The sequence below is a fragment of the Kogia breviceps genome, chromosome 9 (assembly GCF_026419965.1).
Source record: "Kogia breviceps isolate mKogBre1 chromosome 9, mKogBre1 haplotype 1, whole genome shotgun sequence".
NCBI lineage: Eukaryota > Metazoa > Chordata > Mammalia > Artiodactyla > Physeteridae > Kogia > Kogia breviceps.
This window is the reverse complement of record NC_081318.1, coordinates 100,380,772-100,407,140: the sequence shown is the minus strand read 5'-3', so window position 1 is coordinate 100,407,140 and position 26,369 is coordinate 100,380,772. Positions and strand designations below refer to the sequence as shown.

General features: G+C 39.9%; 1 protein-coding gene and 1 pseudogene across 2 annotated transcripts in view; both read right to left on the bottom strand.

Annotated features, from left to right (window-relative positions):
- Positions 1 to 7,890, bottom strand: part of RALA (RAS like proto-oncogene A) — a 75,744-nt gene extending 67,854 nt beyond the window's left edge. Inside the window, exon 1 of one of the 2 annotated variants that reach the window (XM_067042876.1) lies at positions 7,067 to 7,890. The gene's annotated coding sequence lies outside the window, so the exon portion shown is untranslated. The remainder of the gene's footprint in view (positions 1 to 7,066) is intronic. The other variant, XM_059074324.2, reaches the window with a different exon arrangement.
- Positions 7,891 to 12,389: 4,499 nt separating this feature from the next.
- On the bottom strand, positions 12,390 to 12,944 carry LOC131762652 (translationally-controlled tumor protein pseudogene; annotated as a pseudogene).
- Between the last annotated feature and the right edge of the window lie 13,425 nt (positions 12,945 to 26,369).

Genomic DNA, 26,369 nt, shown 5'->3' with positions numbered 1-26,369 from the left:
AAATTAAGCCCATGCACCACAACTACTGAGCCTGTGCTCTAGAGCCCACGAGCCACAACTACTGAGCTCACGTGCCACAGCTACTGAAGCCCGCGTGCCTAGATCTCTGCAACAAGAGAAGCCACCTCAGTGAGAAACCCGCGCACCACAGTGAAGAGTAGCCCCTGCTCAACACCATCACTAGAGAAAGCCCGTGCACAGCAAAGAAGACTCAACGCAGCCAAAAATAAATAATTTTTTTAAAAGGTAACAAAAAAACATGCAGAAATTAGCAATATTCATATACATGAATAATAATCAGTTGGTAAATATAACTAATAAGAAAATTTTATTTATAATAGTAACAACAAAAGATAAAATACAAAATACATAGGAATAAACAAGAAATGTTCAAAACCTATATGAAGTAAATATAAACCATTCTGCAGAGACACAAAAGTAGATTTAAGAAAATGAAAAGACATCGCTTGTTCTAGATTAAGATGTTCCAACACCATTAAGAGATCAGTTCTAATGTGACCTCAATAAAAATAGTAGTGAGCTTTCTAATGGACTTGGACAAACTGATGCTAGAGTTCATGCTGAAAAATGAAACACGCAAGACTAGTACGGAAAACACTGAAGAAGAGGAGCAATAATGGGGAACTAGCCCTACCAGATATTAAATCACATATAAAGCCTCTATGATTAAAACAGTGTAGTACTGGTACCTGAATAGTCAGACCATCCAAAAGTATAAAACATACCCAACTACATATAGAAATCTAGTATATGATAAAGGGGGCCAAGATTTTTTTAAATTAAATGGTATCGGGACAACTGGACAGCCATGTAGAAAACATAGAATTAGACCCATTCACACCATATACAGAAATGTACTCCAAATGGATCAGAGGACTGAATGTGCTCTATATTATAAATGAAACTGAATTAGTACTAGAAGAAAGCATGGCTGAATTCCTCTATAACCTGTGGGAAGTGAAAGGCTCTCTATGACTAAAAATCCAGATGCAATAAATTTAAGATTAATATACTTGACTACACAGAAACAAACTTTTGCAAGTTAAAAAAACACACACCACAAGCAATGCCAAAAGATAACTGGGCAAAGTATTTGCAATACATATCAAAGTTAAATGACTAATATTCTTAAATATAAAGAACTTTTAAACTCTGAGGGGAAAAGACCAAAATGTATTTAGAAAGTGAGCAAATAACATCAACACTTTTAAAAAATGTAAAAAATGACCCTGAAACATATGAAAAAAATGTTCAATTCACTTGTGATAAGAGAAATACAAATTAAAACTAGGCTGAGATACAATTTCTCACCTATTAGATTAGCAGAAATTCAGCAGCTTGACAACATGCTCTGTTGCTGAAGCTGTAGCACTCATATAGCACTGGTGGGAATTCAAAATAGTACAACCCCACAGGAAGAAAAATTTGGCAAATCTAACAAATCTTATATATACATTTATCCGGAAGATATACTTCCAACAATACAAAGAAACAAAGATTTGCATTACAATACCACTTGTAATTGAAAAATATTGGGTATTACTTAAGCGTCCAAATACAGGAGAAATGGTTGAATAAACCGTGGAGTACTATGTAGTTAAAAATTAAAGTTACTCAATTTGTGTATTACTTTTTTCAAATAGTTACTAAATTGTCAGTACATAAAAACTTATTAAGTTGTTTGGACCTAAACTAATAAATTAAACCATTAGGTGTTTCTCGTGACCTAGGGATGCTGTGAAAAAATTACTGATATAATAAGGATGACATGAACTGAGAAAGTTTGGGAACTACTGATAAAGTCCTGTGAAGACTTTTAAGAGGGCATGTGTACCTGGAGATATGCGGTTACTATAGACCGTGGTCAGCAAAATTTACAATAGGCTAATGAAGGCACTGTCCGTAGTAGTAAGTGCTATGGTAGATTTTATGGCAGCTCGCAAGGGGAGCAACTAGCTCAGTTTTTTTTTTTAATTTATTTTATTTATTTATTTTTGGCTGCGTTGGGTCTTCGTTGCTGCGCGCAGGCTTTCTCTAAATGTGGTGAGCGGGGACTACTCTTCATTGAGGTGCATGGGCTTCTCATTGTAGTGGCTTCTCTTGTTGCGGAGCACGAGCTCTAGGCGCGTGGGCTCAGTAGTTATGGCTCATGGGCTCAGTAGTTGTGGCTCGGGGGCTCTAGACCGCAGGCTCAGTAGTTGTGGCACACAGGCTTAGCTGCTCTGCAGCATGTGGGATCTTCCTGGACCAGGGCTTGAACCCGTGTACCCTGCACTGGCAGGTGGATTCTTAACCACTATGCCACCAGGGAAGCCCTAGCCCGGTCCTGAAAGTTGTTTTTTGTTGTTGTTGTTTTGTTTTGTTTTGTTTTTTTGGAAGGATGGAGTTGAGAGAAAAAAGCAAATCAAGATACAATTTTTGGAGAGGTATAAGCTAAACTGAGTTCTGAAGGGCAAGTAGGGGTATATTAGGCTGGAGGAAGGAGGAGTGGTTAAAAATCACAGGAAGAGGAAATGAGGGACTGAAAAAACGCTAGCATTCCAGAAGCCTGGATTGCTGGAACTGAAGACCCTGGAAAAAAAGAAATGAGGCTACAGAGTTACTCAGGTAAGGAGCAGACCTTAAAAGTTTTACATATGAAATTAAGAATAAAAGGAATTTGGATTGTATTAATTAGCAAGAAGGAGCTGTGAAAAGGTTTTTCAGCAGGGGAGTATCGTGAATACTCTAACCAAGTGTGGAAAAAAGATTGGGTGGGGGGACCCAACCAGAGGCTACAATAATCCAGAATAGATCTAGACAGGGCAGCTGAACTAAAGCGTCTGCAATCAGTCAGTAGTGGGGCAACCTCATTTTCAATGGATTACTATGCTAGCTTCTCAACCGCAAAAGAAAGCTACAGATCCCGTGGCTTCGAAGACTACAGTCATGATCTTTGTGGAAACTGGGGATCTTTGCCCCACCTTCACAATGTGTCTGGGAGTAGAAGTCGTTTCATAATCTTGCTGTGTTTTATTCTCCAAGATGACGTTGACAAACGCGGATATTTAGTTTCAATAAGTGAATTCTGCGATGAAATTACATCTCAGACTTCAAAGAGATTATGTGTGTCAAGCGTCATGTCTGTCTACTGAACCTAATACAGGACTCTAGCTGTGAGGGCCTCTAAGAATACTAACATGTTTTATGGAAGCTTGCTTCTTGGCTTGTACAGAATGCCCTCTTGATGTCGAGGAATAAGTTTTCACCTTCAGGTATAATTAAAACAAAGATGCAAATTCTCTTCTAAAATTTACTCAAATATCTTTTAAGAACTCACAGAGCTTTAACTGAATTTTTTCTATATTGTAACCAAATCCTTATGAGTGCAACAGGGTGGTAAGAAAAGTGTTTTAGAGCTAAGAAACAAAAAACAAACAAACAGAAAAACACAAAGAATAACTGTTACTAATGGGGGCTGGAGAATAAGCTATTTTTTACTTGAGCTCTACACTCCTTTTTAAACCAACAGAGGAACACATCCTTAGAATTAAGCCCATTGAAAAGGGCATTTTTTTTTTTTAAAGTGCACAGCCTAGGGAAGAGTGAAGAGAGTTCTATTGGCACCGAAGAGCAGTTAGACCCTTACAAGAATTCTGCCACCTTTAAGCCTCCATACTAAAACCAAAGAGAAAATAATATATGGTCTGAAATGGTAAAAACAGACCCATGTCTACACCTCTGCTTTTTTACCATTCTTTCCACTCTTCCACAACCTCTCCCCATGTCCTTCAGTCTAAGAAAGAACTAAAAAAACAACAAGATTGCAGGAAAGGTCACTACAAACAGGTCTCCAACAGTCCTCTCAAATAGGGACTATTCAGGTACTTGAAAGGTAAAAAGTAACAACCAAACACCAAAGTTGAGTTCCTTATACTCTACTCTCCCGGGACACGTACATGAACAATGCCCATCCATTTTTTCATCCTGGCACACGCAGAAGGTGATAACATGTGGAAGGTCATAAACAGAAGACTGGCTGCTATCTGAGGCCACCTGGCCAGGGTCACTGGTTACCCCAGGCCCCATGTGATGGCCAAGAGTACTGAGGAGATCATTACCTTTGCTTTCTTAAAGCTCAGCTCAATCAGAATCCAATTCTTTTCTCAGTCTTTTAGGATTAATTGCAATAGCCAATATGCTCTCAGAAACTGTTACTTTAAAATCCAGACCCTATTACGTACTAGCGGCCCAGCTTCCAGCAAATAACTTCCTTTAACCATAGTAAAGTAAGGAAAAACTACCTATCTTGCAGAAGTAGTGTGGAGATTAAAAATTATAAGCTCTTGGGCTTCCCTGGTGGCACAGTGGTTGAGAATCTGCCTGCTAATGCAGGGGACATGGGTTTGAGTCCTGGTCTGGGAGGATCCCACATGCCGCGGAGCAACTAGGCCCGTGAGCCACAACTACTGAGCCTGCGCGTTTGGAGCCTGTGCTCCGCAACAAGAGAGGCCGCGATAGTGAGTGGCCTCCGCTTGCCACAACTAGAGAAAGCTCTCACACAGAAACGAAGACCCAACACAGCATAAATAAATAAATTAACTAATAAACTCCTACCCCCAACATCTTCTAAAAAAAAAATTATAAGCTCTTATCACAGTGCTTGGCAGGAAATCAATGTAGGACTGTTATTACCAAGAGAGTTGTTGAAATAAGGGAAATCTGACCTCTGTATAGTGGTTACGTCACTGAGATAAGAAATTACAGGCTTCACTCTCCCTAGTGTCTAAAATTAAAACATTTTATAAAACAGTGAAAACCACGAACTGTCTCCCTACTTCCTCAAAATCATAATCTTTTTCCCCATTAATATTCACAGCCTCTTATTCCAGTATTTTTAAAGTGACTGTCTTCGCAACCCATGTACAAATGCATATTACATTGACACACACACATACAAGACGTGATACTGGTACATTTATCTATGTTCTGTAGAAGCTGAGCTTGGAAAACCAGTGTAGGACCAGACATTCGGAGAGGAAAGAAGATATCAACACTTTTTTATTTGAACCTCACTACAGTGAAAATAACCCAACCATCTATAGACAAAAATTATCTCCCCACACAAATGGTAGACAAGTTTCTTTCCTGTAATTAGCCCCTTTTCCCTGAAAAGAGTTGTATGAAGAATCAACTGCAAAGAAAGTGTTGTTATGAAGAATTACTTCAAAATAATTGATACAGATGACTGCACACTCAGCAGACACACTGGAGAACAGCATCTGGATCTCTGGAAAAAAGTGGCTACTGGTAAATCACGTCAAGGTCATAAGAGGATATCAGAGGACTTCATGTACCCACAGAAAAAAATGAGCCACTATAAGCAATTCTGCAATGTACCACGTTATCTCAACAGTGGTAACTCCCAATTTCCTCTATATGATTAAGATAGGGTATGGTTATCAATTCCAAACATAAACTTCCTATCACCAGGAAATCTCTTCTTGATTACCCTGGGCAAAAAAGCTCAAGTAGTAAACATCTAACACTGGAATATACGTTATTATAATGCCCAATCATAATACCCCAAATATAATTTTAATCTTTCAGGGGAGGATAGTTTTGGAAGGATGGCAAAGGATTCTTCTTGATTTGTCCTTTGACCATGCTAAAGAACAGAAAGACAAAGCAAAATCTGCATCCAAACTGAAACAAAAACACAAACAAAGAAACCTTAGCCCCCCCAGATGAATGACTACTGGAAGGCAACTGTGAGATCACCTACACATTCATTCATTCACTGAAGAGCTGTGTGAATAACTTCTATGTTCTGGCCACACCGCATGGAAACACAGGGATGAGTAAGACATGGCTCCTGCCCTGAAGAAATTCATAATCTAAAAATAATGTTTTAAGAGTCACAGGAGTCATTTTATAATAATATTGCATTAATAGAGACACAAACATAAGCGAATAAGACATATTTAAATACATTAGTAAACATAAGCTAAAAGGAATACCTTTGGTGAAAACTGAGTTCACTGACGACATTTAGTATATACTTTTTGGAGCATGATTAAAGTTGTAATTTACTTCCAGGACAAGAATTAACTCATGACACATATTTTATAATGACCTCCCCCCCGCCCCCCTCCCCGCGGCCCCCAAACACAATTCGTAAATTAGGTGCTTTTCAGCTTGACAGGCAGGGCGTGGCCCTGGAGTTCTAATACAACCTCAATGACACTTGGATGAGCTCTCACAAGTCTGGACATTCAGGTTTCCGAGAAAGGCCAGTCAACTCCCTAATTCTCCCTAAACCTTGAAACAACACTGCCACCTCTCTGCGCCGTCACCCCCGCCCACCTACACACATATCCCCAGCCTAAAGCACACAAATCACATCCTCCACTTCTGGAAAACCTTCAGGAACGAACCACTGAGGAAACACCTCCCTCACTCAAAATATCCATATTCTCGTCCTCGTTTCAGAGGCTTGATTCCCGATTATTGGCTAAACCTGTGCAAGAGCCCAGGACCGGCTATTCAGTTCAGTGCGGACCATCTAATGACTTCAACCTGAAAAAGCTATTCCTTTAACTGGCACAAAACCCTACCGGAGACTCTTAAAAAGCAACTGCTCGCACAGAGACAAGGAGTGAAAGAAAGGGAAGGAGAGGAGAGGGGCGGAGTGAGGCGCGGGGACTGCGGCGACCGGTCCCCCCAGGTTGCGGGCACCGCCCAGGCGGGGACCTCGGCGCGGCGGGCCAGAGATGCGGGGTGACCTTCCGACGAGGCCAGCTCGAGGGGGTGCCGGGGTCGGGAGACCTCGCCGCAACTGTCCGCTCTCGGGAGTGCACTCACCCGCACAGCGGCGAACCCGGCGCCCCGGATTCCAGCCCGGGCTCGTCCCGCAGCTGGTTCCCGGGCAGAACGCGGGAGGTGCAATTTCGGCGTCTGGGCCCGGCGCCTGGGCCTCGGCCCGCCGCCGCCGCCCAGACACACCCCCGCCGCTGCCCCAGCGGCCCCAACCCCTCCCCGGGCGGCCCGGGCGGGCATCGCTCACCTGCACCGCAAGCCGGTCCACCGCCCCGCGGGCTCCGGAAGCCGCGGCTGAGCTAGCTCCAGCTGGAGAGTGCTCGGCCCTTGTCGTCCAGGAGGCTCCGCGCCGGGAGCTGCAGAAGGAGGAGTCCGACAGGAGGCGGTGGAGTCTGGGCAGCAGGAGGAGGCGGAGGAGGGCTCAGGGCGCCCCGCTCTCGGGAGATCCACCCTCCTGCTGGCCGCTCTGCAGCAGCAGCCGCAGGTCACTTCCGGGGCGTTGGGAGCGGGGCGGAGCCTGAGGGGAAGCAACTTCCTGTCCGCGGGCTGAGAGGAGGATGTGGGGGCTGGGGCTGGAGAACAATGGCCGGAGGGAGCGGGCCAGCTGGCCTCCACCCTTCGCGCGGTGAGGGCGGGCTGCACTGCCTCTCGGGCGACCCCACCCGCGGCTCTCTGCGCCCGGCGAGGTGAGGTCACCTCCCCGGGGCCCGGGAGGGGCCGCGGGCCTCGCAGAGTTTCCCGGATCTCGGCGCCGGCGCCACGACGTCCTTGTCTCTCTTCTGGGGACCAGGAGGGGGTTCTTGGGGAAGGAGGGGTAGAGCGGAGGCCGCCATCTTGCTTCCAGGGGACGGCCTCTTCTCCCGGGGCGTCCTAGGCCACTCCGTCCTGTGGCCGGGATTTTCCCGAGTGGAACCGGCGATGTGGCTCGTCGCGGGCTGAATCCCTGGAGACGGGTCAGTCGCCTGCCCTGGCTGCAGGGTCTCAGTGGCCGCCCTGGGCCTCCTGTCTAACAGCTGATCCCGGGAGAACTCGCATCCGCGAATAGTCGGGGATCCTTTTCTGAGGATTCTCGAACCTCCTACGACACTGCGGGTCTGATGTCTGGTGTGGCACTGAGATCACCCCGCGGCCCCTTCCTGTGATTTGGGAGCCTAAATTGGAAGTAGTTCCACTAAATCGTTTGCTTTATTTAATCCATCCACAGGTTCGAAATCGATCGTTAGACTAACATGCGTTAACAGCTACCCTCTTAACTCTAGATATTTATTCCCTTATCCTCCTCCCTCCCCACCTCGCACCTGAGTAGCAACACTCATTGCTTGACACAGTCCATTCAAGGGATGCCCAGACTAATGGAAGCAAATAATTACGGTTGGAAGTACGGCATATTCAAGATATACAGAGAAAGGAATGGATGAGTTTACTAAAACTGTGTCAGATTTTCAAGATAAACGGATTTTACAGCACATCCAGATCCTGACAAAAAGGATATGAAACAAAGGAACAAATAAAGAGTATTGAGAAGTCTGAGTAGTAATTACAGGACTTAAAAGTTCAAGCCTGGGCTGCTGAAAAAGATGAATCTGAAGAAGCAGTCAGGAGTCAAACATGAACTGTCTTTCATGCCGTGGTGAGGCAATGAATAGAGGAATGACCCTGGACAGACTGTCAATTTAAGCTGTTGGAGGACAGGTTAGTGGAGGGGAGGAGCAGGGTTAAGCAGAGAGCTTGTAGACAGGAGCCATTACAGAAATCAAGAGAAAGGATAACCATAATGTGAATGGCAGTGAGCATCCGAAGAAGATGGATTCCTAAAATGTTCAGGATGCCAAATCAACTAGTGATGATGATAGATTCTTGGGAAGCAGGTGCTTGCTGGATAAAAGAATGGAAGTGACAATACTGATGTTCTGCTTTGGGGGGAGGATAAAGGTGTATTTTACCAAATGAAATAAGGAAGGATTGGGATGGGGTTAGGGCAGAAAATGAGTGCCATTTTGGACCTGGCGTGTTTTAAGTACCGATGGTGGTGTCTAATGGCAGTTGCTGTGTGGGTCTACAACTCTGGGTAGGATGGGGTATGAAGTTACAAACACCACAGGCTTGTATTACCACACCCGAGCCAACTGCAGTCTCACCTTATTGAGCACAGATTCAAAGCCACTTCTCCTTTCTCCCTAATTTTTCTTGGGAAAAATGCTGAAATATTATATTGAAAAAAAAATCCCCATGTGGTGATATATGCATAATGGCCTTCTAAGGACCATATTTCTTCTAAGGGCCATAAAGTTTAGGCTTACACAAAACTGAATATTACAAAAGTATAACTAGTAAAGCATCATAAAATAATATCATTGTTACCTTAATTAAAAATTTTTAAATTTAATCATTGACAAGACAGATTAGGTAAACTGGCCACAGATGGAGTATTGAGGCTGGTAGGTTACACAAATACCTGTTGAATGGAGAACTAGGAGGAGAATAGCTTTAAGAAGAGAGCAGTGGGAATGCAATGAAAGACAACCTCAAGTTCATTAGTCAGCCTGTCTCAGCTGATTCTTGTTTGTTCACAGCTATGCTAACCTAGCTTAAAGCAGTCAGAAATAGAATGGATCATTTTTGAGCAGAAGCTTCAGAAAGCCACATATAGCAAAAGCCCTATAAAGACTAGGTACAGTGACAAACCAAAGACTAATTACTAGTCGTTATTCTATATCCTGTATAGCAGGATTTTTTGAACACAAAAAATGAGGAACTCTCACCTTCAGTTCTTAGATTATTCAAATACATTTATTCTCAATTTTCCTAGAATAGAATTACATTTAGGTGTATTGACCAACCATGTAATGGATAATATACTGAACTAGAAATGAGAGCAATGATCTTGAGTCCCAAAGTTCTTTTCACCATATGACCCAAGCAAAGTCATTTAACCTCTCTATGCCCTAGTTTCTTTGACTATAAAATAGAGATTATAATAACTTTCTACCAGCCTGCCTCTCAGAGATAAGAAATAACTAATGCTTTAAAAGCTCTTTGAGGTACTTGGATGAAAGGGCATAATTGTAAGTATATATTATTAATAATTAGCACTAGTATCCAGTAGAACTCATGAGCATATCAAAATTTCCTGCCTGGGCACCTCAAAGAACATGAAGGGTTCTGTTTTAAAATAGATTGGGGAATTCACTGGCAGTCCAGTGGTTAAAACATAGCACTTTCACTGCTATGGACCCAGGTTAGATCGCTTGTCGGGGCAGTAAGAGCCCACAAGCTGTGTGTTGTTGCCAAAAAAAAAATTTTTTTTTTTTTTTGTCGTACGCGGGCCTCTCACTGCCGTGGCCTCTCCCGTTGCGGAGCACAGGCTCCGGACGCGCAGGCTCGGCGGCCATGGCTCACGGACCCAGCCGCTCCGCGGCATGTGGGATCCTCCCGGACCGGGACACGAACCCGTGTGCCCTGCATCGGCAGGCAGATTCTCAACCACTGCGCCACCAGGGAATCCCCCCCAATTTTTAAAATAATAATAATGAATACACACACACACACACACACACACTCTTAGGGTTCTTGTTGACTTCTTAATTTTTATTATTTATAAACCAACCTTATGTACTAACATATGGTATGAGTAAAAAGTAAGAAGAGGTTTAGTAACTACAATTCTTACGTTTGCTGCTACTTATAGCTAATATATACATTGGGGAGACGTATGAGATAGGTATGCTTTTGTCAGAATCATGTTTTAGAATTAATGATTAGTCTGCTACAGTCATTTAACTGGAATTTTGTATTAAAGCATTACTCATGTCCCCATAGAATAATAAGACAGCATGCAGTTACATGTTTGTCTGTAGCATGAAGGTGAGCATTCCTATAAATCTTCTGTCATTTCTCATCATTGTTTAATCAGAAATACAAAATAAAATACATAGTCCTCTGAGGTTTTGTCCAGTGTCTATCCCTAAAGTAGATGAAATTTTGCCTCTTAGATTGGTTTCTTCAGTATTTCTCTTTTGAAAGGTGTATGCATATATAAACACATACATTTAAATATATTCATGGCTATATAATGTACATATTTATTTTTATATATGTGCTTATCGTATACCAATTTATAAACATATCAATGTACAAAAGCTATACATATAGTAGTAACTGGTAACAACAAAAGCCTCCTAGATGTATTGGGGGTCAGATGAGAAAGTAGTTGGTTATTAGCAATTTATCTCTAAACTACTTGAAATACATGTTTTATTACTAGTAGAGTTATAAGCATTGTCCGTAATACCCATGGTACCTTAACATTTGTATTATTTGATTTTATTTTCACAACAACTTTATAAGACATGTATTGTTCAAAAACATAGGTTCAGAGGGCTTAAAGACTTGCCTGAGGGCTGAAAAGACTTGCTACAAATTGTCAAGTAGCAGAGTCAAACAAATCTCTTATCCTGAGGCTCTCAAATTACTGTTCCTTCTAGTTCTTTATATGATGGTTACCAGCTTGATACGACAGTTATGCCAGAACATATTTATAATATGGGCATTTCTGGCTTATGATTGATTGCCTGTAGAATCTGTAAAATTCAGCCAAACTTAAGTTTTTAAAAGTTAAACTGCTGTTCTTCTGTTTATGGCTGTGTCTATCGCCTTGAAGACAGGCACTTTTATTCATGTTCATGGTGTCAGGCATTAGTACTCAAAATATTTTAGGAATGAAAATAAAAAGTATATTGTGATGATTAGTTGAATACTTTAAGGGGAAAAAAAAATCACCTTGCAAAGTTTTAGGTGTGTGAATATGTGTGTGTGTGTGTGTGTGTGTGTGTGTGTGTGTGTGTGTGGCCGTTTTCTGCACATCCAGGTAAAGATAATTTGTTTTGGTTTGTTTTATAATTTAAATCAGTGAGACCATTGCCTCCATTTCCTGCTTCACTTTTATTGCCATCAGGCCTAAAGCGGTAGATTTACATAGGTGCTGTCAGTGACAGTCACTTGTATGATATCATTCCTAATGTTTCTGTTTGGACTTAAATATTCTAGATGGCCTTTTTGTTGTGGCCACTGTAGTAAGAATGCAATAAAGAATGGAGGTCTGACATTTAGGCTTTACAATCCTGCCCTACATGTCCACTCTTGTGAACCACATATGTCCATACTTTTTCTGTTGGGATTAAAGGATAAGACTACTAGATCAATGGTTCCCAAGTATTGCTGCTCACCAGAATTTGTACAGACAGTCCCTGACTTTACAATGGTATGAAAGCAATACTCGTTCAGTGGAAACCATGCTTCGAGTTTTGAATTTTGAACTTTTCCTGGGCTAGCCATAAGGGCACGATTCTCTCTCTCTCTCTCTCTCTCTCTGTTTAAATGCATTTTATTTTTAGACAACCTACATGACATGTTTTTTCTTTTCCTCGAAAACAATGCCTCCTCTCCAAACAAGTCAACATCAAAACGAAGAGCTCAAGATGACATCAGTCCCATTTGTCTAAGTCCTGGTGTTGTGTGGATGAAAAGCAGCAGCCAGCCGGTTATGGTTATGACGAGCAGGTGATAGATCCAAACAGCCAAATTTGTTAACATTTTTCCACTTCTAGACCATGCTTAAAGAAAATCATACATGGGGCCACACCATCCTCACGGTAGCCCAGCAGAGCAACCATGCCATCTGGACTCATGTTTTCACCAATAAAGAACTGATAGTTTTTGAAATTAGCAAGGATATGCTTGATTTGTTCTGCAGCCCCTGTCGTAAAAGTTTTTACTCTTTCTGGTCTCTGTTCTTCAAGCTTCCCTTTGATTGACTTCGTGTAATCTTGATGTACTTCTTGTAGGCTTCTTTTGTGAAGCTGGTTTCCTTCAAGTGATGGTCCATGACAATATCCACACCAGTGATTACTGTGCTTTCGGTACTTTCGCCCTCGGGGCCTTCAGCGGAGGCATTTCCACCAATGAGCGAGTCATCACTGTTACCCTCTGTCCTACTGACCATCTTCCCCTCCACCTCCAGACGCAGCCCTCCGCGACCTCCCGGATCTTGTAGATGTCGGAGAACATCTCATCATGGCTGATGAGGTCCCAGTGGATGATCGTGATGGCGACTGGAGGGAGACAACGGTGGCACTAGCTTAGGAGCACGGAGCTCAGAGCGAGCGCCGTGCAGCCGAGCGGTGCTTGCGGGGAGGGGGGAGCGGGCAGAAAAGGCCGACTCTGCTGCTCCCCAACATCATATAGAGGGCACCTCTCTTTCTCTTGATGAAATGCCAGCTCCCAGTCCAATACACTTCCAACCACCCTGCACCCAGACAACCATTCACTTGTGCATTTGTAGAACAGTATTCACTAAGTTACATGAGATAGTCAATACTTTATTACAAAACAGTTTCTTGTGTTAGATGATTTTGTCCATCTGTAGGCTAGTGTAAGTGTTCTGAGCACATTTAAAGTAGGCTTGGCTCGGCTATGATGTTCAGTAGGTTAGGTGTATTAAATGCATTTTTGACTTACAATATTTTCAATTTATGATGGGTTTATTGAGACATAACCCCATCATAAGTTGAGGAAGATCTGTAAAGCTTTAAAGGAAATTCAGATTTGAGTCCCACTCTAAACAAAGTCAATTAGAAAGTCTTGGGTGAAGCCTTATACATATATAAATTTAAAAATATAACAAATATAAATAGTTATATTTGTAGCTATAACACCCTCCTTCAAATTCTGATCATCAGTTAGGTTTGGGAAGTTCTGGTTTCAGTAACTTATCCAATGTCACACAGAACCCTAAATAGATCCAGAAATGAACTCAAATCTTATAAGTCCAAGTTAAATGCTTTTCACTGGACTTTCGCTGCCCTTTTACTGATTACATATGATGGGGTAGGATGGAAAAGTGGAGAAAAAACAGCAATTTCAATTAAAATTTTTTACCATATTCTGTTACATGGTTTTAAGATTAAAAGAGCTAATATCTTAGTGAACTTAGAACAATATCTGGCACATGGCAAGTACATGTAAGTGATAAATGTTAAATGAGTAGGTTAAATGTTAAGTGAATGCTGTTGTCTAATTACAGCGTTTACTTTGCTCAGGGTTAAAGTGAAATTGAATTAGATATAAACATTTTCTATGTAGAAAAAAAAATGTATGTAAATAACAGTGGCATCCTCAGTATTTTTTTTTCTTTTTTTGTCTTGGAAGCCCTGAATTTGTATAGCTGAAAATATTTCTATGTTGTTTCTTTTCATCTTTTTTTTTTTTTTTTTTTTTTGCAGTACGCGGGCCTCTCACTGTTGTGGTCTCTCCCATTGCGGACGGAGCACAGGCTCCGGACGCGCAGGCTCAGCGGCCATGGCTCACGGGCCCAGCCGCTCCGCGGCACGCGGGATCTTCCCGGACCGGGGCACGAACCCGCGTCCCCTGCATCGGCAGGCGGAGTCTCAACCACTGCGCCACTAGGGAAGCCCTCTTTTCATCTTTTTGACATTAAGAGAAATGTTAATAATATACTTATTAAATGAAGTTTTGGATTTGCAGCTGTGTAGTATTCTTATATTATTTTATTTAACATATAGTTAAGGTGCATGGGATGATGTATTTTACATTGTCCTTCTATCACTGAACTAGCTCCAAAATTGATTTTTACAGCTATGAAATCAAGTATTCATTTTTCAGAAGCCACTGTCTGCATGGATTGATCATCCAAATGAAATATTTCCCTTCAATGAGGTAATAGATATGCTTGGTTCTATCTAATTTCCCTACCTCTCTACAGGTTTCTTCAGAGTCTTTCAACCTTGAATAACTTTTTATACTTATTAACTGTAAATAAAATTGTACATTTTCATCACCAGTAAATGAAGAACCCACTTTGATATTTTAAAGGGCTCTTTGATATATTTTGACAAGTCTGTGAAAATATGCCTTTAGTCAGAATCTATCATTGTGAAAATTGATACCCATTTTAGTTTTGTTCATTTTATAAGTTGTATTATTTTTCAGAGGAATCACCACATACCCAGCATCAATTTCTAGTGGCTCCTGATTTTTGCATGTGTGTGTACACATACACAGAATACCTTCATATCTTCATGTAGAATACAAATTTAGTCTTTAATATACTTCATTCAAATGAATTATTCTATCATAAATGAATTGATTTGTCCTGGAAAAGGGTAGAGGTAGGGATAGACTAGAACAGAAGGTATTTATAAAGTCAGGAGGACTCTGGTAGGTAGCGAGGATTAGACCAGAAAGTACCAGATCTGAGAAACCAGAAGGAAGAACTAGATGCTATCAGTAGGGAAGCAGCTGACTATTTGAGTCCAGAGTCAGCCAAGGAAAGGGAATTAAATTAGCATTTATTAAATATTTACTATATTTCAAATGTTGTCCCAGGCACCTTACAAAAGAAGGAATGTCTGGCTAGGTCCCATAAATCTAGATGTTTTGAGTCTTGGGGAGTCAGAGAAAATAGTATTAATAAGTAAGATACTTGAACAAATTATATTATTGTCTGCATTTTATTTATTTATTTTAGGTTATAAATCACATCTTTTTATTAAATAACATTAGTACTTAAACTTAGGCATTTAATTAATTGATTTTAATAGCAATACTTAGATAGTCCCTGATTATTCTCACTACCTTTGAAAAATCTTATTGTCTGCATTTTAAAATACTTTTACTGTGTTGTAATAATTAAAAATTATGTGAGAACTATATATTAGTTATTATAATCAAACCTATAACTTTACCATGACCATCCCTTCCTTCATTCATTTCACAATAGAAAGCCATTGTTCCATCTGGATTCTGGATCTCAGCTCCTCCTGTCTACTTGAGGACCTTACTCCATCAATTACTCTCTTTTTGTTGTGCCTTCAACCTCTCACTCTACTGGTTCCTTGCCATTAGCATTGTCATTTGTTTAAAGTGTCTCCCTCATACATATCCTCTCTCCCTCCGGCTTCTACCCAAATTCTCCTTCCTTTCACTAGAGAAAAATGTTCATGGAATTTTCTGTGCTTGCTATCTCCACTTCCTCACCCCCAAGTTACTCCTCAATCGTAGGTAGTCAGGCTTTCATTCCCAACACTGCTGTGAAACGACGCAATAAAGTCACCAATATCATCCTTATTATAAGATATCCCTTAGTTCTTAATGTTTCAACAGCATTTGAAGTTGTTGACCGTTTGTTCCTTTTTGAAACAATCTCTTCTCTCAGCTTCTGGAAAACCACACTTCATGTTTGTTTCCTTTCTGGCCACTCATCATTGTCCTTTGGACGCTGCTGTCTTTGCTTAAATACTGCCATTTCAAGGAACTCTAAGGCTCTATCACTCTAGTCTAGTCTACATGTTCCTCTTGGATTATCTCATCTATGACATGGTTTTATTTCTATAGGTTGATGACTTCTAGCCATGAATTCACTCCTAAGCTTGAAACCTATGTATTCAATTCCCTAGTTGATACCTCTTAGATGTTTTATAGGAAACTAACTCAAACACAGCATGTCCAAACTGAGCTGATGCAATCACCCACCCAAATGCCCGAAGCCAGAAATCTACATGTTTACTTTGAATTTTCTCTTTTCCTCAACATCCACTCCATCATCAGGCTCTGTTAAAACTTCCACCTTAGCACATCTCAAATCATCCATTCCACTCCATTTCTTCTTTTTTTTAATTTAGAAGTTGCCTGTAAAAAAATTTTTTTAATTGAAGTATAGTTGATTTACAATGTTGTGTTAGTTTCTGCTGTACAGCAAAGTGAATCAGTTATGCATATACATATATCCACTCTTTTTAAGATTCCTTTCCCATATAGGTCATTACAGAGTATTGAGTAGAGTTCCTTGTGCTATACAATAAGTCCTTATTAGTGATCTATTTTATATATAATAGTGTGTATGTGTCAATCCCAATCTCCCAATTTATCCCTTCCCCCCTGGTAACCATAACTTATTTAAAAACAGAAATAGAGTCACAGATGTAAAATAGTCTTTGAAGCCATTACATTTTGCGGTTTTGTTAGCAGCAGTAGTAACCAGAACACCAGTATTCTTTGTTGTTAGTTATAAAATGATTCCTATCCTCTCAATATCAGTTGAACAGGTGGCAGTATTGACACAACTGTGAAAATGTGCAAAAAAGAATTCTGTCTGGAGAAATGAACAGTTTTCTCACTTCTGTATAAAGGTAATGTGCAGTGGGGAACTAGGGCCAGCTCACACTGGCTTATGAGGTACCCATTCCCAATGTGTACATCTCTTCCTAACCAGCCAAGGTGGAAGTAATTACACCAGGGAAATTGGCAAGCATTATAAATCAGGGCTATCCATACCCCCTCCGCCCCGGCCCCAGAGAACTGGCTTACCAGCCCACCTCTGGGAATCTACTCCATTTCTACTGCCACTTCCCTAATCCAAGGCATTATTACCTGCTTACGATAATTGCAGTACAGGTCAAACAGGTTCAATCTCCACCCCACCCCACCCAAATCCACTCTTCCCATTGCAACCATCGTGATCTTCTGAAGATGAATATGATAATTCCTCTGCCTAAACTCCTTCAACACTTCCATTAATCTCAGGATAGTCTGAATTCCTTTATGTGTCTTATGCAGCTTTATGCAATCTAATGTCTGCTTATCTCTGTAGTCTCATCTCTGATCACTTACTGTTTTCCCCTCACCACACACACACACACACACACACACACTCACACTCATGCACACAGCTCTAGCTCCAAGAATATAAGTAGCTGCCTGCTTTGCAAAAAGAAGTATGAATGTTAAAAAAGCAAAAGTTAAGATATATTATACCAGGTTTTTAAGATTATGATATAAATAGTATAAAATTCCCAATATAAATTTTAGTTTTATAATATATAGATTTAGTATATAGATTATATATAGTATACCAGTATAGTAAATCCAGTATATAGATTTAGTTTTTAGTATATAGATTTTAGTTTTTAAACACCTGTCATATGTATATGTATATACTTAAAACGCAGATTAAACATTAAATATGATTAATCTAACTCACATTCTAGTTCTCTCACTCGTTTGTGGTGACATTTGGTAGACAAAAGTTGGTTATGTATATTTGCGAGGTATTGATCATTTTTGCTAATGTCACCATCTCCGGAAAATTACTGAGAGAAATTTGAATTCCAACTTTTCCTGATAACAGATTCTTTAGTAAGTTGCATTTGTATTCCCATTTATACCATGTTCTTTCTTTGTTTGGATCATTGGAATACTTATGGATGGTACTTATCAATTCATAATTTTAACAGTCTCTCCATTTCCTTTGTCATTGTGGTTTATAATATGTTTTAGATACAGTGGTCGAGGATAAATTTCCAGTATTTCCTAAATGTGCTTTAATATAGCTCTTTTCCTTCACATTTGAACTCACAGGCAGTCAACTTCAAGTCTAATGAACATCTGAATTGGGCTAAAGGTTCACAACTTTAGGCAAATCTGATGATTTTTTTGGTCTTTGTCTAAATTATACGGTTGTTAATAGCAGCACTTTCATTTTTCATTTTTTCGTTAATTTTTATAAAATATTAAGTTCAAATGAAGTAAAATATTCAAATAATTGCATAAACACTGTTGTACAAAGATGGCATTGCTCTGAAGTTAAGCTGCTAGTTGGCAATTAATGCCGTTATGTGATAACAGCTTCACCTTTTTATCAGTGGATATACTGCAATCCCAGTTCAGCCTAGAAAAAGCGGATGATGGGGTGGGAGGGGATTAATGTGTAACGTCCAATATCACCTCTCTCTGTGTTCTTATCCCTGTGTTTCTTCTGCCTGGGGAAAATCTCTCCATGCCTCCCCCTCAACCTCCAATTTCCCCTTTGTTCATCTCTCACATCACATCAGACTTTCACATAGCAACTGCTCATCACTACTTCTTACTCTTTTTTCACATCATAACTTTGATGTATCTTCATCCAGCAAGCCTTTGCACACCTTCCCTGACTACTGTAGGTGACTCTTTTTCCAAATCTGGTCTCTGTTTCTGTAGGTTGGTTTCACGCTCTTCCAGTACAGTATGACTGACTGTTCATATGGCCACTGATGTCTTCCAATCCTCACATCTCATGGCTCTCAACACACCAGAGAGGGCCAAATGTGGTTTTTTTTCCCCCAGTTTCCTTAGTAATTCTTGGGCAAGGCCTCTGAATGGTCTAGTGGGAATGGTGTGTCCACCCTTGAACCAGCCAGCCATCTGTAAGTAAGAGTCAGAACAAACTTGGTGCCTGCTACCCACCTCTTAAGAGTTGGGGGCTCTGATGGTTAATTTTATGTGTTAACCTGGCTACACTATAGTATTTAATTATTTAATTAAACTCTATTCTAGGTGTCGCTGTGAAGGCATTTTGTAGATGTAGTTAACATCTGCAATCAGTTGATTTTAAGTAAAAGAGATTACTCTTGATAAGGTGGATGGGCTTCACCCAATCAGTTGAAGGCGTTAGGAGCAAACCAGGTTTCCTGGCAAAGAGGAAATTCTGTCTCACGTCTGCAATGTCACCTCCTGCTGAGTTTGCAGCCTGCCTGATGGATCTGTGGATTTGGGGCTTGCCAGCCCCACAATCATGTGAGCCAATTCATTAAAATAAATCTCTCTACATATGACTGGTTCTGTTTCTCTGGAGAACGCTGACTGATACAGGGACCTTCTAGGATATGATAGAATCACTGGACTGGGAACCAGGCAGCTATCCCAACAGTGCATCAGTAACAGGAAGAAAAAATACCCAGAGAAATGGGGAAAAAAGGGGGCGGAGGAAGGGGAATGAAAAGTACACAGGGTAAAGAGTATTAGAATATGGCTAAGCACTGACTCATGTATAGCTATCCTTAATTTACCTAACCCTGTCCTAATGCATAATAAGGAGACATAATTATACGTACACGAAATTATCATTCCTTTCTAATTCAGGTTGATTTATTCCTTCATTTTGAACTACCTTTGTCAATAGATGGTAAGTTTTCTGTAATTCATGTCTTACCATGTTTTACTTTTTCTTATTTAACATTCTTAGACCTTATTTTCTAAGTAACTGTATTCGTTTCCTATTGCTGCCGTAACAAATTACTACAAATTTAGCGGCTTAAACCAAAAGTAAATATATCATTTTATAGTTCTGAAGGCCAGAAGTCTAACATGGTTTGGCAGCACTGTGTTCCTTCTGGAGGCTTTAGGGGAGAACCCTATTCTTCGCCTTTTCCAGCTTCCAGAGGCTGCTCATTTTCCTGGGCTCATGGCCCTCTTCTGTCTTCAGTCAGCAATCGTAGCGCATCAGCCTCTGCTTCACATCTCCTCTCTGACTCTGCCCCACCTGCCTCCTCCCTCTTATAAGGACCAGTATCACTTCCTGATCTTAAGAGCCCTGAGTTAATCATATGTCAGTGTTTTTTCTTTTTTCTTTTTTTGCTATGTGAAGTAACATAGTCACAGGTTCCAAGGACTTAGGACATGAGTATCTTTGGGTTGAGGCATTATTCAGCCTACCACAACAAATAATCATCAAAATGACACACATAAATAAAAGTCAAATAATATTGAAAGTCTCCGTCGTCTCTGCTATAGGTGTGGGCAGTGTGTGTACATATGTGTATTTGTATATATCACCCAGCAGCGTGACTGCTGCCGTCCGGGGCAAAGCAACAGTACAATAAAAGTGGGCTCCAAAACAAAACAAAACAAAACAAAAATATTCAAACTCTCTCTCTCCCAGGCTAGAAGTTGTAGCTTTTATATCTGTTTCTTCTAGTATTTATCTTTATCTTTCTCAATAATGGGCCTTCACTGCCATTTCTTACTTTTTCAATTGTAGGCGTTAACTGTTGACTTACAATTTAATAGATAAAGATTTGGCTTTATTGTAAACACCCCTTCAACTTTCTCAATCCTCGCAATGGCATAACATCATTATTTTTGATAAACCAATAATGAATGTTGATGTCATTATGATGTTATAAGTATTATTTACCATAGATCCAAATAGAGAAGTATGATTGCATTTTCTTTTCTAAACACTTATTTTTCTTTGGGTATTTGCCTGGTTGTTTCACTTATATAATTTGCTATCCAAATAATCTTAATGCTTTCAAAATGTTTTATCATATTATCTATCAGGTTTCTTTTTTCCTGGAGCCCTTCCTCCTGGGCCTTCTGTCCCCTTGATCTCTGGCCTGGCTATTCTCTAGGTCTATGGCAGAGCTCTCATCCTGTGATTTCTGTTCATTGCCTTCTTGGATAACTTGTATTGAAAACACAGTGGAGAGGGAGCAAAAAAGGCGACAACTTTTCTGAAAGTTCTATTTCTGATATGTTGGACTATTTTCTATATGTTCTACTGCAATGAGAAGAATTTTTAAATCTGACTTAATCACTAGGATCATACATCAGGCTTGACTTGGGTATAAAATGAATCCTGACTCAGTATTTCTGATAACCAAGTAATACTCAGAATGAGTACTGGTTGTTTTTGTCCCAGCTTTATTGAAATATAATTGTTACATAACATTGTGTAAGTTTAAGGTAGACACCTAGTGATTTGATATATGTATGACAGTATTACAAAATGATTACTACAATAAGATTACTTAACACATTCATCACCTCACATAGTTAATAGTTTTTGTGTGTGTGGTGAGAACTTCTAAGGTCTACTCTGTTAGCAGCTTTCAAATATACAACACAGTATTGTTAACTAAGGTCACCATGTTGCACATTACATCCCCAGAACGTTTTCATCTTAAAACTGAAAGGTTGTACCCTTTGATTGCTTCACCCATCACCCTCCTTCCCCTCCCAGCAACCACCAATCTGCCCTCTGTTTCTGAGTTTGTTTGTTTTAGATTTCCCATATGTGAGATCATACAGTACTTGTCTCTGTCTGACGTATTTCACTCAGCATAATGCCCTCAAGGTTCATCCACGTTGTGACAAATGGTAGGATTTACTTCTTTTTCAATGGCTGATTAATTTTCCTTTGCGTGTGTGTGTGTGTGTGTGTGTGTGTGTGTGTGTGTGTGTGTGTGTATCACATTTTCTTCACCCATTCGTCCTTAGATGGACATTTAGGTTGTTGCCATGTTTGGCTATTTTAAATAATGCTGCAATGAATATGTGGGCACAGATCTCTCTTCAGATAATGATTTCATTTCCTTTAGATATATACCCAGAAGTGAAATTGCTGGATCATGTGGTGGTGCTATTTTTTCTTCAGTTCCAAGCCCCAAGTCTTTTATATAATGAATGAAAGAATTGTTGAAAAACATTTGTTTACATTCGAAATCTGATTGCTTTCTAAGAGTAGATAGATCCCTTATCAGTAACACTGAGAATTAATTATTGCACAATTATTAAAATCCTGTTATGTAGAATGAAATTCCAGAAAATGTAAAATTTTAATTAGACCTCACTCATGTCTAATATGTATGCTAAATAACATAAGCCTCTTTCCTGGCTTTCCGCTGAGAAAGAATCACAGCACACAAGTCAGTCCTTCTGTAAAGTTTTGTTGGGTACTTAATACAGTCAAGATCCAAGTGTCCTGAGAGTTCTTATTTTTGCCACATTCTCCTCTCTCAGTCTTCTTTCTCTTTTTCTCCATTCTAAAAATCACCTGTTGAACTTCCTCTACCTCCCATTCCACCTACCTTTCACTTCCTGTCTCTCCATCTCTACCTCTTCTCTCAGCTGTCACTTGCTCAACACAGGTGCCTTCTATGAATTCCCAGGGACTTTGCCATATGTATCATCCCAATTTTTAAACTATCTAGAGTGCTGTGCTGAATATTTTATAGGCATTCAAGATATTATTGGCTATTGAAAGATTTTAGAACTATAGGCAAATGGTATTTCACTCATATCCTTTTATCTAAGTCAACTTTAAAAAACTGCATATCTTTATACCCTTATAACAATAGGCATCTTCGTTGACTTCAGGATTATTCTGTAGTTTCATCAATTAATTTTCTGACAGAAAGAGAAATCAGGGAGGTTGAATAGATACTGTGATCTTTGGATGTGGCCTGAAGGTTATTAAGGATTTCAATGGAGATGGAATCCCTGCAGAGGAAAGGCCCAAACCAAAATAAAACAGAGGTGTTCATTTTCTAATGCTGCTGTGACAAGTTATCATAAACTTCATCTCTTAAAACAACACAAACTTATTTCTTTTTTCTTTTTTGGCCGCGTTGCACCCCATGTGGGATCTTAGTTCCCCAACCAGGGATCGACCCGCACGCGCTGCCGTGGAAGCGCAGAGTCTTAACCACTGCACCCCTGGGGAAGTCCCAAAACAACACAGACTTATTATCTTACAGTTCTGCATATCAGAAGTCCTACCCAGCTTTCAGTGAACTAAGGTCAAATTGTTAGCCAGGTGCATTCTAGAGGCAGCCTGGTTTCGATGACTAGTGGCCTCCTTCCTTCGCCTTCAAAGCCAGCAGCATAATGCTGTCTGCCATCTCTATGCTTCTCACAATTCTCTCTTCCACTTCTAAGGACTCTGGTGATTACATTGAGCCCATGTGGATAATTAAGGGTGGCTTCCCTATCTTAAAATCAGCTGACTAGCTGATTAATTCCTTCTGCAACCTTAATTTCCATTTGCTATGTAACCTATCACATCCAGAGATTAGGATATAGACATCTTTGGGGAGATGGGTATTATTATTTTTAATGTATGTATATATTTATTTTAACTGAAGTATAGTTGACTTACAGAGGGGGGTATTATTCTATCTGCCACAATGAACAAACAAAGGAGAGGACCCAGGCAGTCCTAAAAAAGGGACAAATTATGGCACTGAGTAAACACCATAATTTGGATGAGTAGATGGTGACAAAGAAGCGCTGAAGACAGGATAGTTCATGATGTTGGGAATACTTAACATTTTCATAGGCTGGAGAGAACTTGGATATGTCATGTAATTGTTGACAGAAAATAGAACACCAAAGTCAATTTGAACTGGCAAAAAATATATTAAAATTTCAGAAAAGAATAAAAAGTGTACCATTTATCTCTTGAAAGACTCAAACTTAAAATAATGACAGTAGGCAACTTAATGCAAAACACTCTGAAACAAGAAAGCCTATTTCTCTCAAGTTCAATAAAAGTTACAAAGGGCTTATACTCCACAGTTGCACAATTTGATGAATTTTGTATTGTAAATTGCTAAACAATTTTATATGACTTCTCATGACTGCTATATAATTCTTTCCTGGAGTTTGATTTTTTTAGTGGTATTTTGGTATTATGTCTGGGATCTTCTTCTAAATTTTCTTCTAAACCTAGAGAGAAAATCCTGGGCATATCTTCATGTATGCACAAACACAGCAATGGGGGTGTTCTCAGTTTCCCACCATTAACCCCATTCTACCTCCATGCTCAGAAAAAGCCACAAGGGTGGAGCAGATTTATGCAGCACGGAATAACAGTTTCACTTTTTCCTGCCGTTCTCACTGTGAGCCGCAAACTAATCATTGTCAAAGAGTGAGATTAAAAGTCTGTTCCTTTTCAATTTGCCTGAGGTTTTCTAATGTTTAAAAAAAAAAAAAAAGCTTCACTACAGGTGGAACTTAATACACTAGCATTTCTTAGTTGCTAAAATTTCATTAAATGAAAAACGAAGTCTAAAACCTAAATTTCTGTGAATTTTTGAAATGGCTATTTTAAAAATACAATCTATAGCTCTCTTCTCTCTCTTCTGCTTCTGAGTCATTGTGCTTACATTTTCTCTTTTCTGAGCACACAAAAAAGCAAATCTAGCCATCCCAAAGAAATAAATATGGAAGCAATAGATTAATATAATAACGGAATTTTAAAGTTGTAGGAGACTTTGGAAGTAGTCTAGACCAGAGAATTTCTTTAAAATTCTTTTACTATGATCCCTGAAGGAAGGGCAAAAGACCCTGAAGCCCACCTATTTCCATTTTCTAATGAAAACAGATAGTGATGGTGAATGGATCCGTAGAAGTTGAAGTAGAACCAAAATTCTAGTCGTCCTCAAACCAGCAATATGTAAAAAGGATAATCTACAGAATATGAATCACTCACCTGTAAGAACTGAAGAAAGGACTTGCTTTCTGGGGACCCACAGGAGCCAATGGTGTAGTTCCAGTCCAAGTCCAAAGGCCTGAGTACCAGCAGAGCTAATGATGCAAGTTCAGTCTGAAAGCCAGCAGAGTAAATACTCAAGAAGAGCCAACCTTTCAGTTTGACTCTGAAGGCAGGAAAAAAGCTGATGTCCCAGTTCCAAGGCAGTCAGGCAGGAGGAGTTCCCTCTTACTCGCAGGAGGGTCAGCCTTTTTATTCTATTCAGGTCTTCATCTGATTGGATGAGGGCTGCCCACATTAGGGAGGGCAATCTGCTTTACTCAGTCTGTTGATTGAAAGGTTAATCTCATTCAAAAGCACTCTCACAGACACACTCAGAATACTGTTTGACCAAGTATCTGGGGACCTTGTGGTCCAGTCAAGGTGACACATATAATTAATGATCACAGCCCATAACATAGGGTGGCATCTCACAATCGGTTGCAGGCTATGACTATAAAGTTACTTTCACCTGGTCTGGTTTTCCACCAAAGCAATCTCTCAACAAAATTGCTGCTGCAGGGCCATGTTACACTGACCTGAAGAGTGTCTCACTGTAATTTCAATTTGTCCTACTTCTAACCTGTGGAACTACTCAGAATAAATCTATACTTTATTCCACATACTAGCCTTTCAAATAAATTAAGACCCCTGTTACATTCTCCCTAGTGTTTTTTTTCCCAAGTTAAATATCCCCAGTCTATTCCTCTAATCCTCACAGAATAGGATTTCTTTGATGCACTGCAGTTTTGTCAGTTTTCATAAAATATGATGCCTTAAACTGAACACATTCTAAATGCGTTCTAGCTCCTTTATACTGAAAAATAACAACTTTGAGTCTCCATTTATGTTCTTCCCATAAAACAGAAGGAATTTTGGTGAGAGAACTGCTGACCATTATTTGTGACTATAATACCAATAATGAAACTAGCCTTAATATAAGTTGTCCAAGTACTTTACATAAATGATCCTCATATATATATATGAGTATATATATATATGTCTATTGATTGAAATATATATAATCTATATGTATCTATATAATCTATATATAATCTATATATATATATAAAATCTATATATAATCTATAATCTATCTATCTATCTATATATATATAATCTCACATTTCCTGCAATGTATCATTTTCCTTGAGACTCGAAGTAAGTGGAGGTCACACTGAATACCTAAGCATCCTGATTTTCTTAGGTATCTACCCATCTCTCTTGTGACTCAGGTGAAGGTGACTCATCCCCAGCCCAGGAGTAAATCCTGATTGGTCTAAGCCAATTAGGGTGTTTCCAAATGGGAGCAATCCCCCTTTCAATATTGGTTTAATGGCAGGCATGTGATACATTTCTGGCCAATTAGACACGTAGAAAAGTCCGCTGGAGTTGCTTCTTGGAA